The sequence below is a fragment of the Cynocephalus volans genome, chromosome 2 (assembly GCF_027409185.1).
Source record: "Cynocephalus volans isolate mCynVol1 chromosome 2, mCynVol1.pri, whole genome shotgun sequence".
Taxonomy (NCBI): domain Eukaryota; kingdom Metazoa; phylum Chordata; class Mammalia; order Dermoptera; family Cynocephalidae; genus Cynocephalus; species Cynocephalus volans.
The window spans coordinates 176848709-176872609 of record NC_084461.1 but is presented as its reverse complement, the minus strand read 5'-3'; the positions used below and the strand labels follow the sequence as shown (position 1 = coordinate 176872609).

Sequence of the window (23901 nt, the reverse complement as noted above, 5' to 3'; positions counted from 1 at the left end):
AAGGCTTGTGCACGTGTGCTGATGGCACCTTCTTTCACACACTTTGTGTCACAGGTTGGCTTGTGCTCTCACGTGAGCACAGTGGGCTGGCTCTCCTAGAGAAAAATGTTGTCATGGGTTTACAGTGTATCTTCAGAAAACCACCTTTCATTTTCTGGAACTTTTTTGAAACCAAGGTCTTTTTTCTCCCTAGTAGGTCACAACTTCTATATCCCAGATTTTCTTCTCTAGCTCTTTAATTTTACTTGAGAAGAATAACAACAAAAGTTACTAGTTAAGTACTAAATGTTAATGGATGATCCTTCTAGCACTTAACTAGTACATGGGATTGTTTTACCATTAGTGCTATTAAATATGAATTATTAAATTTTAAAACTATATCAAAAGTTGATTTTAGAATCCTATTACAACTTAAATTGTAGAGAACCAGGCAAATGGAACAAAAATATAAATGTATTTCTTAATTTCTGTTGACATGAATTGCTATTTCAAGGAAAAATATGTCAATTCACATGCCCTGGTATATATATATAAAGAAAAAATCATTTACATTTTTTTTTTTTTTGTCTTTTTTGTGACCAGCACTCAGCCAGTGAGCGCACCAGCCATTCCTATATAGGATCCGAACCCGCGGCGGGAGCGTCACCGCGCTCCCAGCGCCACACTCTCCCGAGTGCACCACGGGCTCGGCCCAGAAAAAAATCATTTACATTTTAAAGTCTAATTCAGGGCCTGTCATCCTGCAGCCCTTCTTGCTGTGCACAGAATGGTATCTCCTCTTCAGCAAAGCCACCAAGTATAGGTAAACTGGAGGCTAGTTTATGACTGGATATTCGTGGCCCATACAAAGTTAGACAATAAGCCATTTTCATGTGCAGTCATCTATTGTTGCTACAGAGTGGACCTCACAAAATGAAAAGCAATTTCAAGTCAGTAAGACTTGACACACCTTACACTATTTTATTGCTCCTGACCAATTAATCAGCTAACTTTATATAATTACTAGTTTATCAACTGCATAGTAGAATTTCTTTGCCCTGCTTTTGTGATATGAATTAAGGGAAGGGTCATGAAATGTTCTAATTGGATAAGCAAATGTGCAGAGGAAAGTTTTCCAAAACAACTAACATTGCAAAATTATGCCCAGTGAAAAGTATACATTGAAATGTAACACACTACTTAAAAATTGAAAATCAATAGTTTTAACACTTGTCAACATTTTATAAGCCACAGACCACATGTTTTAGATTAAAAGAGTCTAGTAGACACAACTAGAATAATCAAATCAGGTATTTTTCTTTTTACTAGGGAAGAATATATTTACAGTATGCAATTAAATGGTCTTAAAATCACTGCCCATAGTCTCCCTTCTGTAATAATGACAGTCAGCTCAGTATTCTGTAACTGAATTTTAAAATCATTCAAGAAAGGATTTTGATACTGTCAGATGATACCAAGGAGAGGAATTAATAAAAACTCTAAACAGAGATAGATTTTTTTTTTTTTTTTTCAAAGATGACCGGTAAGTGGATCTTAACCCTTGACTTGGCGTTGTCAGCACCATGCTCTCCCAAGTGAGCTAACCGGTCATCTCTATATAGGGATCCGAACCTGTGGCCATGGTGTTGTCAGCACCACACTCTCCCAAGTGAGCCACAGGCTGGCCCCTAGACATAGGTTTTATAATACAGTTTCAACAAAGACAAGTTTCTTGTGTTAATAACAGAAAATCACACATTTAGGGATTGGTGCAAATCTCTAAATTTCAAAACAGGCTTTTGGTGTTTTCAAGACACATTAAGAAATCTAACTTAATTAAAGGTTGGAACATTTAAAAGCAAGATAATGCCTTGCACACTGCAATAAGTTTCTTGCACATTAGATAATTAAATAAGCATAAACACCTTTTTCAAACAATAAAAAAACTTGATTTCTAAAGCCTCATCTGTATAGGATTCTCTGAATAAAATTGTCAAATATCCTAATTATCCTAGCAAAAGTCTCTGTGTGTAACCACACAGAACTACATGGCCTTTAAAAAGAAAGTGGGTTTCTCCTAATTATTTGCAAGGTACTTTATGAAAATGTTAAAAGATTGGCACAGGAGACGGTATCACATAATGTATTATATTAACCTAAAATACACACGGTTTCTTGGTTCTATTATATTTAAGCTATGTACAGATGAACTTGTACAGAAATCCCACTGAAAAATGGAGGCTGTGCTTTGTGGGTCTTTTATTTCCCTGCCTCTACTTTTGTATCTTTAGAATGTTGAGTGACACCACTCAGAGCTTTTCTTTGCTCACTCAGTGGTATGTTCCCTTGTATTCTTGCCTTTACATTTTTAACATGAACAAAATTCTGTATATAAAATGCTGGTTCAGAGGTAGGAGACTTTACAAAAACCCTGACTTCTATCTATCATTGAAGACAGAGTATAGTCAGAATTCTCAAACTTGTTTACATGTACCAAAAAAGTATCTGGTAATACAAAGTATTAGTCAAATAATATGTCAATTATTTGATACAATTTATTTTCTATTATTATAGTACAAGGTAAAAGATATTCTGTATAGAATTCTTGACAGATGCCATGCTATGAACAATATGACATATATCATGTTCACAATTATATTAACTTCACATATGCTATTAAAATACATAAAATTCATGTTATGTAGTCATACTCAGGAATATAGGCCCTATGTACCACTGAAGCAATGTTCCTTGTTATCAAGAGTATTGAAAATAAATATGTATTTTTTAAAGTTTCAGGTGCCTATCATTTAGAATTGAATATATAATCTTTTCTTCATTAAAAAAAAGCAGTATCAGAGTTGGAAACCAAATTTCCTTTGAATATTTCTATGGAAATAATTTTCCATATTCATTTAAATCATTTTTCTTCTCACTATGAATAACCTGACTGATAATGAGACTACACTATCTGCTGAGCTTTTTACTGTTTGCCACATTCACTACACACACAGACTTATTGTCCCATTTGGCATTTTGATGTTTAAGAAAGAACTTCCTTCTGAAGACTGTCCTACATTCGTAGGATTTCTATAAATAAGTTTCATGATATAGAAAGAAGTGTGATTATTTTCTCAAAAGTTTCTCACATTCTTAGGGTTTCTGTTCTACATGAGTTCCCTGATGTATCATGAGGTGTGATTTCTGGAAGAAGGCTTTTGCGCACTTATTGCATCCATAGGGTTTCTCCCCTGTATGCATTCTCCGATATACAGTGAGCTGTGACTTCCAGATAAATGCCTTTGCACATTCATTACATCCACAGGGTTTCTCTCCTGAATGAGTTTTCTCATGTCTGATGAGGAATGACTTCCCACTGAAGGCTTTCCCACATTCACTGCATCCATAGGGTTCACTGCATCCCTGAATGAATTTTCTGTTGCTTGTTGAGACTTGACTTCTCTTTGAAGGCTTCTCCACATTCACTGCATTTATTGGGTTTTTCGTCTATATGGGTTCTTTCATGAGTAACAAGCTGAGATTTCCCACTAGAGGCTTTCTCACATTCACTACATCCATAGGGTTTCTCTCCTATATGACTTCACTGATGAATACTGAACTGTGACATCTGAGAAAAGATTTTGTTACAGTTGCTGCATTCATAGGGTCTCTCTCCTGTGTGAATTCTCCTGTGTGTGATTAGATGTGACTTTCGAGAGAAGGCTTTCCCACAGTCACTATATGCATACAATTTTCCTCTTCTGTGGATTATCCGAAGTGTAACAAGGTGTGACTTCTGGGAGAAGACTTTGCCCCAGTCTCTGCATTTAAAAAGCTTCTCTCTTGTGTGTGTTCTCTGGTGCACAATGAGCCATAACTTCCTGCTGATGACTTTTCCACATTTTGTTACATTTGTAGTATTTTAATCCAGCACAAGTTTTTTCATGCTTAGTATAGAGAAATGATTTCTCATATCCATTAAGTTTACCAGGTTTCTTTCTTCTGTAATTTCCTCTCTGAGGAAATAAATCTAATGGATATTTCAACTGCTTTCCACTTGAGACACACTTGTTGGGTCTTTGCTTTAAAGGGTGGCAAGGTTCACCCTGACTGAAATATTTTTCTGCTTGCATCACCTTCATGGACTTCTGTTGCTCTTTGAAGCCTGTCTTGGGTTCCCTGGTGCCCACTTATGTAACCATGGGCTTTCCAGTGTTCTAGAAAGCAGAATGAGAAACACATTTTGCAGATTCTTCAGTAACTGTGAACTAGGTGAACTAGAACTGTGGAAATAATCTTGCACACATACATGCTTTTGTTTGGGATTTAAAAGTAAATTAAGTCCTCTCGTGGAAACTGGGGTAGAAAACCAGTAACAAAAAGCCTTCACTTAGGGGCTGGCCCATGACTCACTCGGGAGAGTGTGGTGCTGATAGCAACAAGGCCACGGGTTTGGATCCCTGTGTAGGGATGGCTGGTTAGCTCACTTGGGAGAGTGTGGTGCTGACAACACCAAGTCAAGGGTTGGGATCCCCTTACTGGTCATCTTTTTTAAAAAACAAAACAAAAAAAAACCCCAAAAACCTTTCACTTAACAGGCTGTTAGAGACCAAAATATAGTAATTTGTCCTAGACAAAGGTAGGGTTCCTTTTGAGCATAATGAACACTAAAAAAGGCAACAGAAAGTTACACTAGAAGATAGGGAGTGATGACGTCAAAGTTATCACTTTGATTATATTGGCACAGAAGGAATAGACCATCATAAAAGAAGTCAAGGAGAGAACAGAAGACTGTGGATATATAATAGTAATCTGAGGCCTTTAACAATGGAAGGGAAAGAAAATGGGAGTGAATTAGACAAGTGAGAAGAAAAGAAACCACAATGAATCTTGAGTATATAAAGAAAGGAACCTATTGACAGGATAAAATTTGCGGTGTGGAGAAGGAAAATAAATGTACAAGGTCCTACATGAGAAAGGGTTAAGCTCCTAAGAACATATAACATCATTTCTCAGTTTAAAATCAAAGCAAAGGACAGGTTATCCTAATACAGATAAGTGATATGTATATGGTATGATATTTGAGAACCCAAGAAGTTCAAATCAGTGGTCCTAGGTGACCTGCAAAGACTTAGGACTTCAAGAATTCTCTAAATAACATTTCAACATACCAGCCTTTCACTATCTTCACTACCCATTGCATTGCAAATTGGCATTTAAATTCCATCATCTCACATTTGACAGGTTATCAGCTGCTCACCTGAAAAGCTTTGACATAGGATATTTCCATCTATTATCCATGGCTGCCCTTGTTCTGGCTTGAAGATCACATCTGGTTTGATAACTTAAAACCCTGTTCATGGGAAATCACAGAGGACTGAGCCCAGCTGCTTATGTTTCAGGCTTCTAAAGAATAATGAATGTTTAGCTCCAGAGGCTGCACAATGGGATCTTTCATTTGGGATGTGAGTGTGGTTTGTCTGAAGGCAAAGAAGGACTCAGGATTGTTGAATTCTTCAATGAAAGCCCTAAATCATTAAACATTTCAAAGGCCCTAGCGTTTTTAGCAAATGAACAGGGAAAGACAATTGACTGGGCAGAGTCAGAGTCCACACAGAAAGATGTCCTTTCAGTGACACAAGGCTGCTCAAGTTCTCCAACATCACATTTCTGTACACATTCTTTTGAGCAGAGTCCAGTAGCTGCTATTCCTTCCACATGAATTCCATAGTCACATCCTCAAATGACAATGATCCCTGAAAGAGCATGTTTATGTTAAATCTGAAGAAACACATATTGCATACTAAAGCAAAGATGTAAAGATACACTGTAGCAGGAACCACTGGTTGTCTTCAAAATAGCCATTTCTACCTTCTTCCTTGCTAAACCCAATTATATTAGGGGTGAACATGTGCCCAGTCCCCAGCAATGAATCATAATTGTTCTAAGCCAGTCTTAACAGTTCTATTTCCCTTTGTCAGAAAACTGGTTTAGTCTCCCTTATATTTAGTTAGCCATATCATTATGTTTGGCAATGGGAAATCAGAAGTGTGTGAGGGTGTTTTGGGGACAGCTCTTGATTTTCTGACAAAAGAGATAGATATTGAGAGTGCCTCCACACCCCTCCACCATTCTTGCTACTTCCGATACAGACGCTGTACTGGGAGCTGCAGTGGCTATCGTGAGCCACAGGTGATGTGCGTGAGCACAGGAGGAGAGCTTGTCAGGTGTGGTAGAGAGAACAATGGACACAGCTGCAGTCTTTGCCACATCAGTGAAGGGCTCTGCCAGCCCAGGATTGGCTATTTCCAGGTGTCTTTTTTTTTCTTTTAATTAAAAAAAAAGATCCCTTTTGGATTTTTTTTCCTTAACTTTCTTCTTTCTCCCTCCCCCTTCTTCTTCTTCATTTGCTTTTTGGTTTTTGTGTTATTTCTTTTAGTTTTTAATTTTTTCCCGGTATCTTATAGGAGAAAAATTAAATGGCCTCATTATTAAAACTATGATTATTTAGGTTTTCTGTTACTTGTAAATGAAAACATACCTAACTGATACCTTTATTCTGACCATTATATCAGGATTCATTATACAGGCTCTCTATCATGTACCTTGTGTTGCATTATACCTTATTTGAGAAACAAAAATCTTTTACAAATCCTGTTATTGTACTTTAGTGCTTTAATTAACTAGAATGATTTAACATACATTTATTGATCGACAGATGTCCTATGAACCTCTCTAGGTGCTGTCAGTAAAAAGATGAAATAAAACACGTCCTGTCCTCAAAGTGCTTTCGATCTTGTACAGCAAGTCAAATTTATACAAGGGCTGTGACAGAAGAATATAAGTGCTATAATTGAAACTACAGTGAGTTATCTTTTACATCCCCTAGAATGGCTAACATTAAAAACTCACAATATCAAGAGTCAGTAAGGATGCAGATGAATGGAAACTAGTACACTGCTGTTGAGAATGTAAACTGATAGAAAGTGTGCAAAGCAATTTGGCATTATCTTATAGAGATAAACATTTGCAATTGCTATGACCCACCAATTCCATTCTTGAAGTATATACTTTAGAGCAGGGGTTGGCAGACTACAGCTCAGGGGCTAAATCCAGCCAAGTATATGTTTTTGTAAATAAAGTTTATGGAAACACAGCCACAGCCATTTGATTATGGGCTGTCTAGGGCTACTCTCACACTACAGTGGCACAGTTGAGCAGTTGCTATGGGAAACTTATGGCCTGAAAAGCCTAAAATACTTACTATCTGGTCATTTCCAGAAAACATTTGCTGTCCCCTCCTTTACAGACTTCTTGCTCATGTGTACCAGGGGATAAATGCAAGCCTGTATAAACATCCATATTTAAAACAGCAAATTTGAAATAGCTCAAATATCTATTGACAATAAAATAATTAGTGACAGAGTCAAACAATGAATTAGACAGCAATGAAAATGCATGAATTATAGCTCTACCTAAGAACATGGATGAAACTTAAAAACACTGAGAACTTATAATAATGGGTCTGCCTTCACATAGATTAGTGGTTCCAATGTATACTACCTGCAAGGTCTAGAAACTTCTAAGCTAAAAAATTAACATAAAAGTGGTCTCAGACTAGTAATTCCTCTGTTGGGTTACTCAGTAGAAGCAAAACAAATTATTTCTGGAGGGACACACTCTCAACCCAGGCTACAAAAGACTGCAACAGATAAACATGAGATCTTATTCCAAAATTTAAAACACTTGAGGAAATATTCCATCATAAGCAAGGGTCAGCATTAATAATAAAAAGTAGAATTTAACTTCTAAGAACATGAGATAATAGAATATTGAACTTAAGCTATGTAACAGGGATGTTATTAATACTACCATAGTCACAATAAAATGAATCAAAACATAAGAAACAAGATATTTTAAGAGGATAGCAGACTCAGAGAACAGCAACAAAACAGAACCACCAGAAATGAGAACTATATTCACTAAAACTAAAAAAGTCAATGGAGAGGTTGAATGGTAGATTAAAGATGCAAGAATAAGACACACCTTAACAGCATACAGAGAACACAGCACAAATAGATATTAAAAATATGAACTAGAAACTACGAAGAACAGATAAAAAGTGAGACGGTGCAATGTTCATCTAAAAGGAGTTGCCCAGAGAGAATGGAAAAGAGGCCATACTCCAGCTGCAAAGTTATGAAAGATGCAAATTTCAGGAATAAGAATATCTCTCCAAAAGGATAAACAGTGATAACAACAATAATGATGATGATGATAAAAAGCTTAGACACACCATTGTGAAACTGCAGAATACCAAAAACAAAGATATCTTATAAGAAGTTATAGTACCTATAAAGTTATGACAAACTGACAGATTTCTTAACAGCAATAACAGAAGCCAGACAGCAGTGAAATAGCTTCTTTAGAGCTTTAATAAGTTGAATTCCAGAGAGAAGCAAGCCCTTTATAAGTTAGCAGAGAACTGTGGCAACTTCTATACCTGGGGCAGGTGCCCAGACTGGATACGGGTGGTCAGAGAAGCAGGCACCATAGCTAGAGGTATTAACAGGAATGAGGAGAAATTAACCAAGTTTTAGACAAGGGTGAGGATTGATGAGAAGCACTGGATCTGGAGTCCCAAACACAAAAACACATTGCTTGACCCAGTAATATTGACCGCACTCCACTGGAATTCTGCCAAGAAAGTGTGCAGGAGAAAGGAATGGTGTTTTGGGGTCCCCAGAACCACCCACATGTCTAGTGATTCACAGGAAGGACACACAGGGCTCATACAGTCACATTCATGGCTGAGACTTATTATAGCAACACAGGAAGCACACAGCCAGATCAGTCAGAGAAAAAGGAACAGGTAGGGTCTGGAGGGATCCATGTGCAGGGTTCCTCAGCTGTTTCCTCACCTGAGGGTCACACAGAACACAGTCTAACCCAGCAATGAAAATCCAGCAACATCTGTGTGATGTTTGTGCCCAGGAAAGATCATTAGAGACTCGGTACCTAAGACTGTTATTGGGGGCTGATTACATGAGCGCCCCCTGCCTGGCAACCACCAAAGGAAGCAGATGCTCAGCACACATCACGCTGCTTGTGCAGGATGGCAGTGACATGCCTTCATCAAGTAGGGAGCTTTCCATATCAGTTTAGGGGACTCTTCACAAGCCAAGTTTGCAGATGCCAGCCAAGGGACAACCTTGAAAATAGGCCTTTCTATAGATACCAGCCTCCGGCCCACTATGTTAACTCTTTTCTGCACAAGTCGAAAGCTGAGGAAAACTGCACAGTCTCACATATTTTTGCAATGCTTGATCCAAGGGTCTTCAGAGTTGAATACAAAGGTAAACCAAAATGAACTGAAACTGCACTCCAACCCCTTTGTTATGGTTTGAATGTGTCCCCTCCAAAATTCAGGAGTAAAAGCTCAATGGCCAATGCGATGGCATTAAGAGGTGGGGTCTTTAAGACATGATAGGTCAAGAAGGCTCCTCCCCTTGTGAATGGGACTAGGTGCCCTTATAAAAGGGCTTGACAGAGGCCTTCTGCCCTTCGGCCTTCTGCCATATGAGGACACAGCATTCCTCCCTTCAAGAGGACACAGAGTTCCAGGTGCCATCTTGGAAGTGGAGACTGGATCCTCACCAGACAATGAGCTTGCTGGCACCTCGATCTTGAACTTCCCAGTCTCTAGAACTGTGAAAGAGTAAATTTCTGTTCTTTATAAATTATTCAGTCTCAGGGCCGGCCCGTGGCTCACTCGGGAGAGTGTGGTGCTGATAACACCAAGGCCACGGGTTCGGATTCCTATATAGGGATGACCGGTTAGCTCACTTGGGAGAGCGTGGTGCTGACAACACCAAGTCAAGGGTTAAGATCCCCTTACCAGTCATCTTTTAAAAAAAATAATAATAAAAATAAATAAATAAATAAATAAATTACTCAGTCTCAGCTATTCTGTTATGGCAGCACAAAATAAACTGAGACACCCCTCTCAACTCAAATAATGAAAAGATCAAAAGGCAGTATAAGTGGAAGGGGATTCTAAAGCAACTATTATAAAAATGTTAAAGAATTCACAGGAAACATGGATATAATTGGTAAAGGGATGGAGCATTTCAGGAGAGAAAAGGAAATTAAGAAAAAAATCAAATGGAAACCAGACTGAAAAAAATATAATAGCTCTTATAAAACATGTATTGAATGGACATAAGAGCAGATTCAATATTACAGAGGAAATGATTCATGGACTTGAAAATGGTTAATAAAAACTATATATACTAACATTGGAAAAAAATGAAAAAAACTAATAGAGCATCAGTGACCTGTAGGAGAATATCAAAAAGTCTTACACACCTATAATTGAAATATCAGGAGAAATAAAATAAAATAGGGAAGAAAAAGAATATTTGAAGAACTAATGGCTGAATATGTTCCAAATTGGATGATAAACATCCTCCCACATATCCAAGAAGCTGAGAATCCCAAGCAGAATAAGTATAAAGAAAACCACACCAAGGCCCATCAGAATCAAACTACAGAAAACCAAACATAAAGAGGAAATTTTAAAATAGAGGAAAAAAGGCACATTACATACCAGGGATCAGTAATAAGTGACAACTGACCTCTCACCAGAAATGATGCAAGCCAACATATAATGGAATGAGATTTTTAAAGTGCTCAAAGAAAAAAAATCTAGAATTTTATTTCCAGAAAAAATACGCTTCAAAAATGAAGTAAAAATAGACATCATTTGTTGCCAGCAGAACTGCACTATAAGAAATGCTAAAGGAAGTTCTTCAGACTGAAAGCAAATGACACCGGATGTAAACTAGGATAGAGAGAAAGGAAGAACACCAAAAACGGTAAGTGTGTGTGTAAATATAACACACACTTTTCCTATTCTCTTACTTTGTTTAAAACTTATTTGAGCCCTTCCCATTTTCCCTTCCTGTTTCACTTCCCATCACATGGCAGTGAGTGGATGAGGGAAACCCAGCAGAGGCGCATCACTGGTCTGCTAGAGAGAGGGCATCTGTATGGAGGTATCAGCATGAATCTACCAACACCGGAGGATCCAGCAGGAGGCCCACTGCACTGTGGTGACAAAGATGGGAGGCCCAGCAGAGGAGCTTCACGGGTGTGCCTGAGGACTCAGGGTATTGGAAGCAGCAGGGGAGAGTTGCATGGGAGTTCATCAGCATGTGTCCTCCAACACCTGAAAATAAAGAGCACCATACAATTAATCCAAAAGAAGGCAGGAAAGAGAAACAAAGAACAGATAGGACAAATGGAAAACAAATTACAAGATGGTGAACTTGAACTCAAATGTATCAATAATTACTTGAAATGTAAATGGACTAAATAAACACTCCAAATAAAAGAAAAAGATTATCAGACTGGAGAAAAGAATAAGACCCAACTATAGGATGCTTATAAGAGACACAATTATAAAGGTACTAATAAGTTAAAAGTAAAATAAAAGACATATTGCACAAGCATTAACTGTAAGAAAACTAGTGTAGTTATGTTAATATTAAAGTAGACTTCAGGATAGAGGCTATTGCTAGAGATAAAGAGGGATATTTCATAACGATAGGAAGGTCAAGTCATCAAGAAAACATAATAATCCTAAATGTGTATATATTTAACAATACAGCTTGAAAATACCTAAAGCAAAAATTGACAGAAATAAAAGGAGAAATAGACAAATCCATAATTAGGGTTGGAGGTTTTCACATGCCTCTCAATAATTGACTGAACAATCAGTCAGGCTATAGAAGACATGAACATACTATCAATTGAGTTAAACTAATTGACACTGGACATTCCACCCAACAACATATTCTTTCTAATGCACATGGAATATTCCTTCAGGTACATCACGTGCTGGACCATAAAAAAAGTCCCAAAGGACTAAAATGATAAGGAAATGTTCTGATCACGATAGAATAAAATTAGAATTTAATAACAAAAAGATATCTAGAGAAATCCTCACCTCAAATATTTGGTAATTAAGCAACATGCTTCAACATAATACAGAGGTCAAAGAAGAAAACACAATGAAAATCAGAAAATATTTTGGACTTAATCATAATGAAAACAAAACATACCAAAAAATATTTGGGACACAGTACTTAAGACGAAAATTTATAGCTTTACACAGATCCTGGGCACTTAGTTTTAGACAGGATCCAGCCATGTAAAAATGGCTCTTTCCATTCAAGATACGCATTGGGGCACATAGTTAGTTCACTGGTTTAATGATTAGCCATACCATGTTGGCAATCTAACTAGAAGATATAACTCCAGCTCAGTCAGTCAATTTGATATGTAAAGTTGTTTTTGGGGGGGGCGGTTGGCAGCTGGCCAGTGCAGGGACCAAACCCTTGACTTTGGTGTTACCAGCATCACGCTCTAACCAACTGAGCTAACTGGCCAGACTGATAAATAAAGTTGTTAACCTCATGAATTACTTTCGAGGATGATTAGATGTTGAATGTCATCCAGATTTACAATTAGTGGTGTGCTGGTAAATCAATTCTCTAGAAAAACAGATCCCTAATTTTTAGTTATTTACTAACATCTGTGTTGTAAATATTCCCACCATGGCTGATTTCCGGCTATGAACGGTTTAACAACTGGTTAGCATAATTTCTCAATATTTAACAATTGGTTTTGTAAACTGTTATGAGCTGGCTCTGATGCTTTACTGGTAGTTTTAAAAAAATGATTAATTTCCAGCCAAACACAAGATTTGCATTCTACATGCTACATAGGTTATCATCCCTAGCAAAATCAGTATTTTGGTTTTGAAACAAATATCTCAATGCAACAATACAAAAGTCATAGGTACCTTTTCTTCAACCATCACGTTGATCCATTAATAGGAATCAACTAGTTACTAATTATTATATTTAAATAGAAAAAGCTCAAAACATTGGCCAAATAGCAGAATGGATTCAGTAGAAGAGGACATTTGCAGTCTGAATTACCAAACTAAGGGCCTGGGCAAGAATAAAGATAAAAAGAAGTAAAATATATTAAAGAAAATTTTAAAACTTGGAAGATAGGTCCAGGAAGTATTTCAGAACTAGAGAAGATGGAAAGTAAAGGAGAGAAAATCAGTGAAACAAAAAACCCCAATAAAGTTCTCCAAAATTGGAGGCAGACAAAAGCCTTCAAACTGAAGACAATAAAGACCATAAATAAAAAATTCTATGTCCAGACTCATCAATGTGAAATTGAAGAACATCAAGGATACAGAGAAAAACCCCAAGCTTCATAATAAAAGAAAAAAATAAAAAAATTAGACATATATGCTATTTCATTTATTAAAAGCTTAATGTTGAAGGCAACACCTATCACCTATATAAAGACCAATTTTTTAAAAAGTTTTTTTATGGCTAAAACAGTGATTTTCCCTCTAAGGAACTGGTCAGCTTTTAACGTATGTTTCTTTTTCCTTTAACTTTGCTTTTAACATATGAACAATATGAATAATGTAACTGTTTTCTGTGTTTATTAAGCTGATTGGACTATCAAAAGCAAAATCAGCTCCACTTTAATAAATATGTAAGATCCTATAGTTCTTCTAATCATGCACAATTTTTAAGAACCGTTATTACCCATCTAGTTTCACCCAGATCTTGATCTTACATTGAAAAAATACATTTATCCACAGTTTTGATTTTTAAATATATTTTTTAAATTTTCACTAAGAAAGATTTTAATAGCCTTTCTCTAAAATCAATGAAAAATTAAAGATCTAAATGGAAAGACATCCCATGTTCATGGACTGGAAGACTTAATATTGTTAAGAGGGCAAAATTCTCTAAATTGACTACAGATTCAATTCAATCCCTATGAAAATACCAGCTTGCTTTGTTACAGAAATGGACAAGCTGGTCCTAAAATTCATAGGGAAATGCAAGGTACCCAGGATGGCCAAAACAATCTTGAAAAAGAAAACAAAGTTGGAAGACTCACACTTCCTAATTGAAAAAGTTACTACAAAGCTACAGTAATCAAGACAGTATGGTACTGGCTTAAGAATAGAAATATAAATCAATGGGATAAAATTAAAGTCCAGAAATAAATGCTACATTATGGTCAACTGATTTTTGACAAGGGTGATAATAAAATTCAATGGAGAAGGACTAGTCTTTTCAACAAATAGTGCTGTGATAACTGGATATTGGTATGCAAAAGAATAAAGTAGGACCTCTACCTCATACCATATCCAAAAATTAACTCAAAATGGATCATAGACTTAAATGTAAGACCTAAAACTATAAAATCCTTAGAAGAAAATACCAGCATAAATTTTCAAAACCTTGAATTAGGAAACTGTTTTTTAGAGGTGGAGTATACTAACATTTATAAAGCAAATGTATTTCACAGAGCCTAGCTTCCAAAGCCCTGTAGTTTCAGGTATTACCTAACTTTTTAAAATTACATATAGAAATGTTAAGCTTGCAAAAGACAGGAAACTTTCCCCAGTCTAAAGTCTTTGTTGTACATAAAGAATCGTAGCACAGCAAAATTGCTGGCTCAACGACAGACGTCCTTGGTACAGGTTAACCTAAGTTACTTGATGGTTATGTAAACATACTGAGGAAACTGCTGTAGGAAAAGACAGTATTTGCTAAGAACAAGCTTTTGTTGGTGGATTGACTTAACCTTTTGCAAATTGCATTATGGAATGTCACTTTGTTATTTCCCTGATGTTATCAGCTTCTATTGTTAAACTATACTTAGCCATAACTCCACTTATGTTCCTTTTCTGTAACTTTCTGGCCTGGAGAATAAATACTGAGACAGAACCCCAGTTCAGGGTTATTTTTCCAAGGAGGAATGCTTCTCTCTTGAGGGTTCCTGGAAAATTAACCACTTCAGGGCTTCTCACTGCTCAGAAGACGTAGGCTTTGAGTAATCCTTTGCATCTCCGTCACCCAGGGGGAGAGAGGTGAAAAGGAGAGTGCAAAACTTAGGTATGACACCAAAATCACCATCAACAAAGAAAACACAGATAAATTGGACTTATCAAAATTAAAAATGTTTCACAGTCAAAAAAGTGAAAAGACAACTCACAGAATTGGAGAACATATTTGCAAATCATATATTTTACATAAGAGACCCTTATCAGATATACGAACTCTTATAATTCAATAATAAAATACAAAAAACCCAACTAAAAAATAACCCAATTAAAAATGAGCAAAGAATTTGAGTAAACATTTCTTCAAAGAATATATACAATAGCCAATAAGCACATGAAAGGATGTTCAACATCATCAGTCATTAGGGAAGTGCAAATCAAAATACAAATCAAAACCACAATGGAGGGCCGGCCCTGTGGCTCACTCAGGGGAGTGCAGCGCTGTTAGCGCTGAGGCCGTGGGTTCGGATCCTACATAGAGATGGCCAGTGCACTCATTGGCTGGGCGTGGTGCAGACCACACCATGCCAAGGGTTGTGATTCCCTCACCGGTCAAAAAAAAAAAAAACCACAATGGATATTACATAGCCACTAGGATGGCTGTAATTAAAGAGACAGGCAATAACAAGGGTTGACGAGGATGCAGAGAAATTAGAACCCTCATATATTGCTGTTAGGACTATTAAATTGAGGAGCCACATTGGAAAATAGTTTTGTCAATTCTTTGAAATGTTAAATATAGTTACCATCTGACCCAGCAATGCCACTCCTAGGTACATAAAAAAAAAAAAAAAAAGGAAAATAATACACAAATGTTCATAGCAGCATTATCTATAACAGCTAAAACGTGGAAATAATCCACATGTGTAGCAACTGATGAATGAATATACAAAATGTGGCATATTCATCAATGAAATATTATTCCACAATAAAAAAGAATAAAGTATTGATACACACTACAACATGGATGAGTCTTGAAAATATGCTACATGAAAGAAACCATTCACAAAAGACCACATGTGGTATGATTCCACATATTTGAAATGTGTAGAATGGGCAAATCCACAGAGATGGTATATTGGTGGTTGCCTAGAGCTGGGGGACAGGGAGAATAGTGAGGAGAGAGGAATGGGGGGATGCCTGCTAACAAGTATGAGTTTTCTTTTGGAGAAGATAAAAATATTCTAAAATTAGATTGTGATGATGGTTGCATAACCCTGTAAAACATTACTAGAAAACATTAAATTGTCCACTCTAAATGGATGAATTGTATGGAATGCCAAGTAAGGAAAAAAATAAATAATTCATCTAGGACTTGGTCATTTTCTGCTGCTTTTGCAAAATGGTTCTGCTCTGTCCTGAGAATCTTCTGGACTCTGTTTTAATTCTCAAGTTAGAGAGGGATGAATCTTTGGTCCTGGGACCTCTTCTTTATCTCAATAAGCCAATTACTTCATGGGAGCTGGAATCTGCTGCATCAGTGGCAAATTCTCTTTAGTTGAGGCATTTTCCTTGGCTACTAAATCTCCCTTTCTTGCTGGAAACTAACTTTCATTAAAAACCCAAAGTAGACTGTCTATAGACTCTAAACAGGTAACAAGGGCCCAAAATACTGACATATACACAAGGAACTCCACAGCATGAATAACAGTGTTTAAACCAAGCACTCTGCAAAAACAACAACCCCCCCCCCCACTCCCGTTAATTCCATGATCATACCTCAATAGCTCTTCTATAAATATCTCTTCAAAAATTAAAAAAAATAATAATAATTTTTAAAAAATCTCCTCGAAATCCCTTGGTACAAAACACTTCGGTGCTTGGGAGTAAAACATGTTTCAGGAAAAGAACACAGGATATGGAACAAAGCAAATGAGGTTCAGTTTGAGCTTGTTCAATTGCTGGTCATGTGATTTAAAGCAAGGCACTCCACTCTACTGAGCCCGATGTTTTGTTTGTGGTTGTTTATTGGCAGGTGGCTGGTATGGGGATTGGAACCCCTGACTTTGGTGTTATAACACCACCCTCTAAGCAAGTGAGCAGCTAACTGGCCAGCCCTTGTTTATTTTTTTTAATGGTGATGGAAACATGGACCATATGGAGTGCTCATAAGGACTAAAGGAGATATAGAAATGAAAGTGCCTACTAAAGACTCTTAAAATAAGAAGCGGAAAATAGAATGAATAAAAGAAGGGTTTATCAGAATACTGCCTTGTTACCAGAGTCCCCATCAACTCTTCAATCTGAAGGGACCCACATCCCCATCTTTCTGTGCTTGGAGGCATTAGGGTCCCCCTGGCCAGGCATTATGTGGGAGCAGAAGAAAAGGGGGACAATCCAAACACAGAACCACTTGTGTGGAATGATGGGGATGAGTGCAAGTGTGCAAAATCTGTGATAAGCCTGCCACTAAATTCCAGAATCCTTGTCTCACATAAGCTTCCACTGCGCATGACTCTGGAAGGTCTGAAAACTCTCTACCTGATTATCTTGGTGGCAAGGGTAGATGGCCTGGAAAACTGGGTATTATTCCATCATTCTCTCTGAAAGTAAGTTAGGAAGACAGAGAGACATGTATGCCCGTGTGTGTGTGCATATGTGTGTGAATGTAATATACAGCAAACAGGAAATGAGAACATCAATTTCACTTTTAAATACAGGCATGAATGAAAGAGGAAATAGAACCCAACAATTTATTAAGTAACTAATTCAGCAGAGTTCCTCCCCAATATACAAGAAACAAAATGTTCTTAGGAGTTCTAAATTAGTTAATACATGTAAAGAGCTTAGAACTGTGACTGGCACATAAATATTTAGTAAGTGCTAGTTATTGTTCTTATTACATATGATTATAGAAAATCAGAAAATGCATACAAGCTAAAGAAACAACTACTATCCACAAGGCCACTACTTCAAAGATACCTCCCTCACAAAAACCATGCTGACATTATTACAAAAATGTGATCCTGTAGTCTTTTTAAATTTTTGAATTGATTTTCATGCCAGTGAACATATTTTCAGAGCATTCAATACACTCACAGATTCGTTATCCTATGATATCATAGGCCACCCAATCAGTTCTCAATCACTGGCCCCCAAGCAACCCTTAACTCCTCACCCCATCACCTCTACCGATCCTCAATCATCAACTCTCACAGGGTCTCCTTAGATGTGAATCGCAGAGGCTCCTCAATGACTCATGCCTAGGTACCTCCAGTCCTTTTCTCCACAGTCCACTCAGTAACCCCACAGACCAACCACACCTGATATCCAGGCGCCCTAGTCCCTAGTGGCTGACCCGGAGCCCCCTCAAAGACCTGCCAATCAATTCCACAGCTCCCTAATCAATGCCCTTTCATCACATACTCCCATGAACCCTGCAGTTCCCAATCACTAAGACCCACTTTGCCTCATCACTAACTCTCACACAACCCTATCACTTATACCCACAGTTCCCATCACCGACCCTCAAAATTATTAACCCCACAGAATTCCTAATGACTCATCTTATTGTCCCCAAAATTTCCCCAATTGTACCAAATCCACCATGTCCCCAATACAACATTCCCATAGCCCAACTACTCACTACCAAATGTCACCAATCTCTGAATCAAATCATTCATTCTATAGTTCTCCAATCACTTACTCTCCTATGATTAATACCCAGGCCTCCTTAATCACTCAGCCTCATAAGACTCCCCAATCAATCATACTTAATGGTTCCTAGTGCCTTACCCTTCAGGCATCCTAATCACTGATTTCAACACCCCAGTCATTCATGTAAACTGCCATCCTCACTCATTTCCCCCATGAGCCTCTAATTACTGACACACACAGCAAACCCTCATCACCCAGTCCCACAGGCCTCCCAAATCACTCATCCCTAAAACACAGTAATAAATGAGAAAAACCCTCCCTCCAATAAGGAAATCCACAGTCTGCCCATCCACTGAACTCTCACAGTCCCCACCAATCCTCAAACCATACAAAACGCCAATCATCCACCCCACAAACATTAAACTTTAAGGTCCCTCCAAAAAGCGAATTCCACAGTAGCCCTTCACTGACCCAATCAAGCACCCAATTTCTGCTCCACACACAAACCCCAATCACTGACACCCTCAAGGCACCTCATGTCCAAATCTTCACACCTCCAAATCACTGACACCTTGGGAACCAACTCGGACCCACAGCTCCACTCATTCACTCCCTTCAGGATCTCCGAAGCACTAATACTGAGCATCTCCCCACTCCTTTCCCCTAAAGCTGTCAGATCAGGGTCTGCAGACACCTCACCGCCGACCCATGGACCCCCAACACTGGCCCTACAGACCCCCGGCCACTCCTCTCCACAAACTGTTAACCACGTGGCCCCGCCCAAGCCGTGGAGCTCGATCAAATCCACAGTCCCTGTCCGCTGTGCGGCTCCCCACACAGGTCCCCAAGGCTGAATCGCCCAGTTCCCAGGTCCCCAGGCACGCGGCCACGCCTCGAGCTCCACGTCTGACTACTCCCAACCCCCGCCCCCCGCAGGCCGCCACCCCGCCGGCCGAGGACGCGCGCATGCGCCGTGGACTTTCCTCGGACCTGGTTCAGGCGTGCAGAACAGCCGTCCCGGGACCCCAGCGGGCACGAGGGTCGCCCCCGTCCCACAGACCCTTACCCCTCCGGCCAGCAGCGCCAAGGCCGACGCCACCCGACTGCGGCAGCATCCGCGCAGAACTACACTTCCCAGAGTCCCACTCGCGCCGAACTACATTTCCCAGAGCACTCTGCCGCGTGTCTACCCTCCAAGCCCACGTGGGCGGTAACCCGGAGGAGCCGTAGTCTTGCCCTGTGGTTACTGATGTGGGAAACTAGATCCCGTGGTGGAAACTGGATTCCCCAACTACCATAACATAACAAAAAATAATGGAAATCAATGAGTTAGTCATTAAATTAAGGAAATTGGGAGAAAACAAAATACAACTCCGGGAAGAGGAATAAATTCAACATATAGCAGAAGTTAAAGAATCAAAAATGGGAATGACTAAAACCAAGTAAATACAGTTCTTTGAAATTTTATGTAGATAATCATTACAAATCCAAGTCAAGGAAAAGGTGAAAAGTGCACAAATAAATACACAATATTGGGAATGAGAAAATGGAATTTTAAAAGACTCGGAGCACACTCCTTTTTGCCTAACTCGATTCCAATAAATTTGGAATTAACATGAAATGAATTATTTCCAAGTAATACTTAGATAACCATAAATAAGAGATAGAAAACCTTACAGAACAATAGCCGTTGATAAAGTGGAAAACTTTTTCAGACATGCCATTCCAAAAGCACGTTCTAACTGGTTAGTGTTTTCAAATCTTTAATAGGAGGTAATTCTAATAATAAATTGCTGCACTTAATGTAGAAATAGAAATAATGTAGAAATTCCGCTTCATATTACAAAGCTAGAATATCTCAGATATAATTCTTAACAAAGATAACATTAAAAAAACCAACAACCAACAAACCACCTATAGATACCTATGCAAAAATAAGAGAAAATACTGAAAAACTGAACTGGAGTATTCATTAAAAATACACCATGACTAAGTAGGGACGTCTCCAGGAATTCAAGAATTTTTCAAACTTAGGAAAACTATTAATAAATTCACCATATTAATATATTCACCATATTAATATTAATATCATCCCTATAAATGGCTGAATATACATTTGATAGATTATAATGTACAGCTAGATTTTTTAAAGCCTTAAAATTGGAATTCTTATATGTTAGCTTAACATGATAAAAAATAAACATTAATCTCATAATGGAGGGGGATGCAAGCATTATCACTATATCAGGAACAAAACACTATTGCCACTATTTTCTGTTTAATTTGTAAACACTTCTTAAATCCACAAAAGAAATGAGAGTAATGTAGAGACTCCCAAGTATCTATTACTTCCAAATTATTAAAAAATTATACTGGCTCATATTTGCTTTTAGATATTTTAATAAAAGAAAGAAAACATTATGTTATCAGCTGTTCATTAGCTTCATACATCTGTCCCACGTATCAGTCCCATCCTCTTTAGCCATCTACCCTCCTCCCCAGCTCAAGGAGAGATGGTGTCCTTCTATTCAAGGTAAAGTTATGTATAGCTTTACTATATAAAGATTATAGGTAGTAATTTTTTCTGTTTTATTTTTAATTTACACGAATGGTAGGTGAGATGTATCATTGTTCTAATCATTTTTTTTTTTAACTCAACATTAGGGTCCAAGACTTGCTTGTATGGATGAATATAGATATAGTTCATTCATTTTAACTATTGCATAGTGTTCCATTTTAGGGATACACTATAATTTACCTGTACTCTTATTGTTGGATATTTAGTGTTTTTTGTTGGTTTTTAGTTTTTAGTTTTGTTTTGTTTTTGCAATAACCTAGCCCAGTCAGCCCAGGCACCACCATGGACAAACCTGCAATTCAACAAAGTTGACTTGTTGCAATGAGGGAGGCTGAACACCAGAGGAACCATGGGGCATATCATTAAACTAAGGAAAAATTTAATTTTAAGATTTAGGTGAAAGGTGGGATTTGGGTGAAATTTAAATTAAGCAGTGTTTTGATAACAAAACAAGGCTGTGCATAAACGGATCAACATCAGGTCAGATTCTTCAACCCCTCCAAGGATTTCATTTATCTATTATTTAATTTATTTTTTTATTGAACATAGTTGGTTGTACATATCTGTGGAGTACAGAGTTGAATATCAATACCTACGTGTAATATGTGATGCTCAAATCAGGATAAGTTGTATATTAAACATTATACAATGTAATCATAGTACATGGGCCTTTACCAAATCCTTCCTACCCACCTCTTCCTTCCCATTTCCCACCTTTGGTTACCTCAGTACTGTTCTCTAGTATTAAAAGTTCAATGAGGGGCTGGCCAGTTAGTTCAGCTGGTTAGAGCAAAGTATTGTAAAACCAAGATCAATGGTTTGGATCCCCATACTGGCCAGCCATCAGAAACAAGAAAAGTCCAATCATATATTATTGTAATTGTTGTCCTTCCTTCCTTCCTTCCTTTCTCCTCTCTCTCTCTTATTTATTTTTTAGTTCCCACTTATGAGTGAGGGCATGTGGTATTTCTCTTTCTGTTCCTGGCTTATTTCACTCAACACGATTTTCTTTAAGTGCATCCACATTGCTGCAAATGGCAGTATTTCATTCTTTTTTATGGCAGAGTAGTATTCCATTGTGTATATATATCACATTTTCCTTATCCAGTCATCTGATGACAGACATTTATGTTGGTTCCAACTCTTGGCTATTGTAAATAGAGCTGAATAGAGGGTTTGTTGTATATGGCTTTTACTGTGTTGAGATACTTTCCTTCTATACCTAATTTGCTGAGAATCCTTATCATGAAGCAATGTTGAATTTTGTGAAATGCTTTTTTGCATCTATTGAGATAATCACATGGTTTTGTCCTTGATTTTGTTGATATGGTGTATCACATTTATTGACTTGTGTATGTTGAACCATCCTTGCATCCTGGGATGAGTTCTACTTGATTATGGTGTATAATTTTTTTGACGTGTTGCTGTATTCTATTTGCTAATATTTTATTGTTTTTTTTTTTGCATCTATCTTCATCAAAGATTTTGGCTTATGGTTTTCTTTTTTTATTGTATCTTTATCTGGTTTTGGTACCAGGGTGATGCTGGCCTTATAGGAAGAGTTTGTGAGAATGGCCTCTGTTTCAATTTTTTGGAATAGTTTGAAGAGAACTGGTATTAATTACTCTTTAAAGTTTTGGTAGAATTCAGCAGTAAAGCCATCTGGTCCCAGGCTTTTCTTTGTTGGGAGACTGCTGATTACTGATTCAATCTCATTGCTTGCTATTGGTGTGTTCAGGTTTTCTATTTCTTCTGGTTCAGCCTTGGTAGTTTGTCAAGTCACCTATAAGGGGTCCCCATCAGACTAACAGCAGACTTCTCAACAGAAACTCTATAGGCCAGAAGAGAATGGGATGATATATTCAAAATACTCAAAGAAAAAAACTGCTGGCTAAGAATACTATACCCAGCAAGGATATTCTTCAGAAATAGAGAACTAGTGTATTTCCCAGACAAAAATAAACCTGCGAGAGTTCACCACCACACAACCAGCCCTGCAAGAAATCCTCAAGGGAATCCTGCATCTGGAATCAGAAAAATGATAATCACTACCACAAATATACAAGAAAGAACAAAACTTACTGGTAGAACAAAAATACAAATGAAAAAGAGAAACTAAATCTTACCACCTAAAAAAACCAACAAACATAGAAGACAAACAGTAGAAGGGGAAGAAAGGAACAAAAGATACTTAAAACTTCCAAACAAAAATAGATAAAATGCCAGGAATAAGACAATATCTTTCAACAACAATGCTATATGTAAACAGATTAATCTCCTCACTCAAAATGGCTGATTGGATTAAAAAGCTAGACTCAACTAAATACTGTCTACAAGAGACTCACCTGCATGTAAACACACACGGATTTAGTGTAAAGGGATGGAAAAAGGTATACACAAATGGAGCAGGAGTAACTATTCTTATATTGGATAAAATAGACTTTAAACCAAAAACTCTAAAAAGAGACAAGGCCACTATATAATGATAAAGTGATCTATCCAGCAAGAAGACATACAATCATAACTACATATGCACCCAACATCAGAGCACCTGGATATATAAAGCAAACACTATAGACCTAAGGAAAGAGATAGACCCAAATACAATAATAGTTAGGGACCTGAACACCCCTCTTGCAACACTGGACAGATCGTCTAGGCAACAAAACAACAGAGAAACACACAATTTAAACCACACCTTAAACCAACTGGACTTGGCAGATATCTACGGAACATGTCATCAAGGAAGGGGATCCTCAGACCTACAGGATCAAAGAGCCTTCCCAGGCAGGGG

The 23901-nt window shown here is 37.7% G+C and overlaps 1 pseudogene; it reads right to left on the bottom strand.

The window, feature by feature from the left end:
• Positions 1 to 3132: 3132 nt before the first annotated feature.
• Positions 3133 to 3880, bottom strand: LOC134370706 (zinc finger protein OZF-like; annotated as a pseudogene).
• Between the last annotated feature and the right edge of the window lie 20021 nt (positions 3881 to 23901).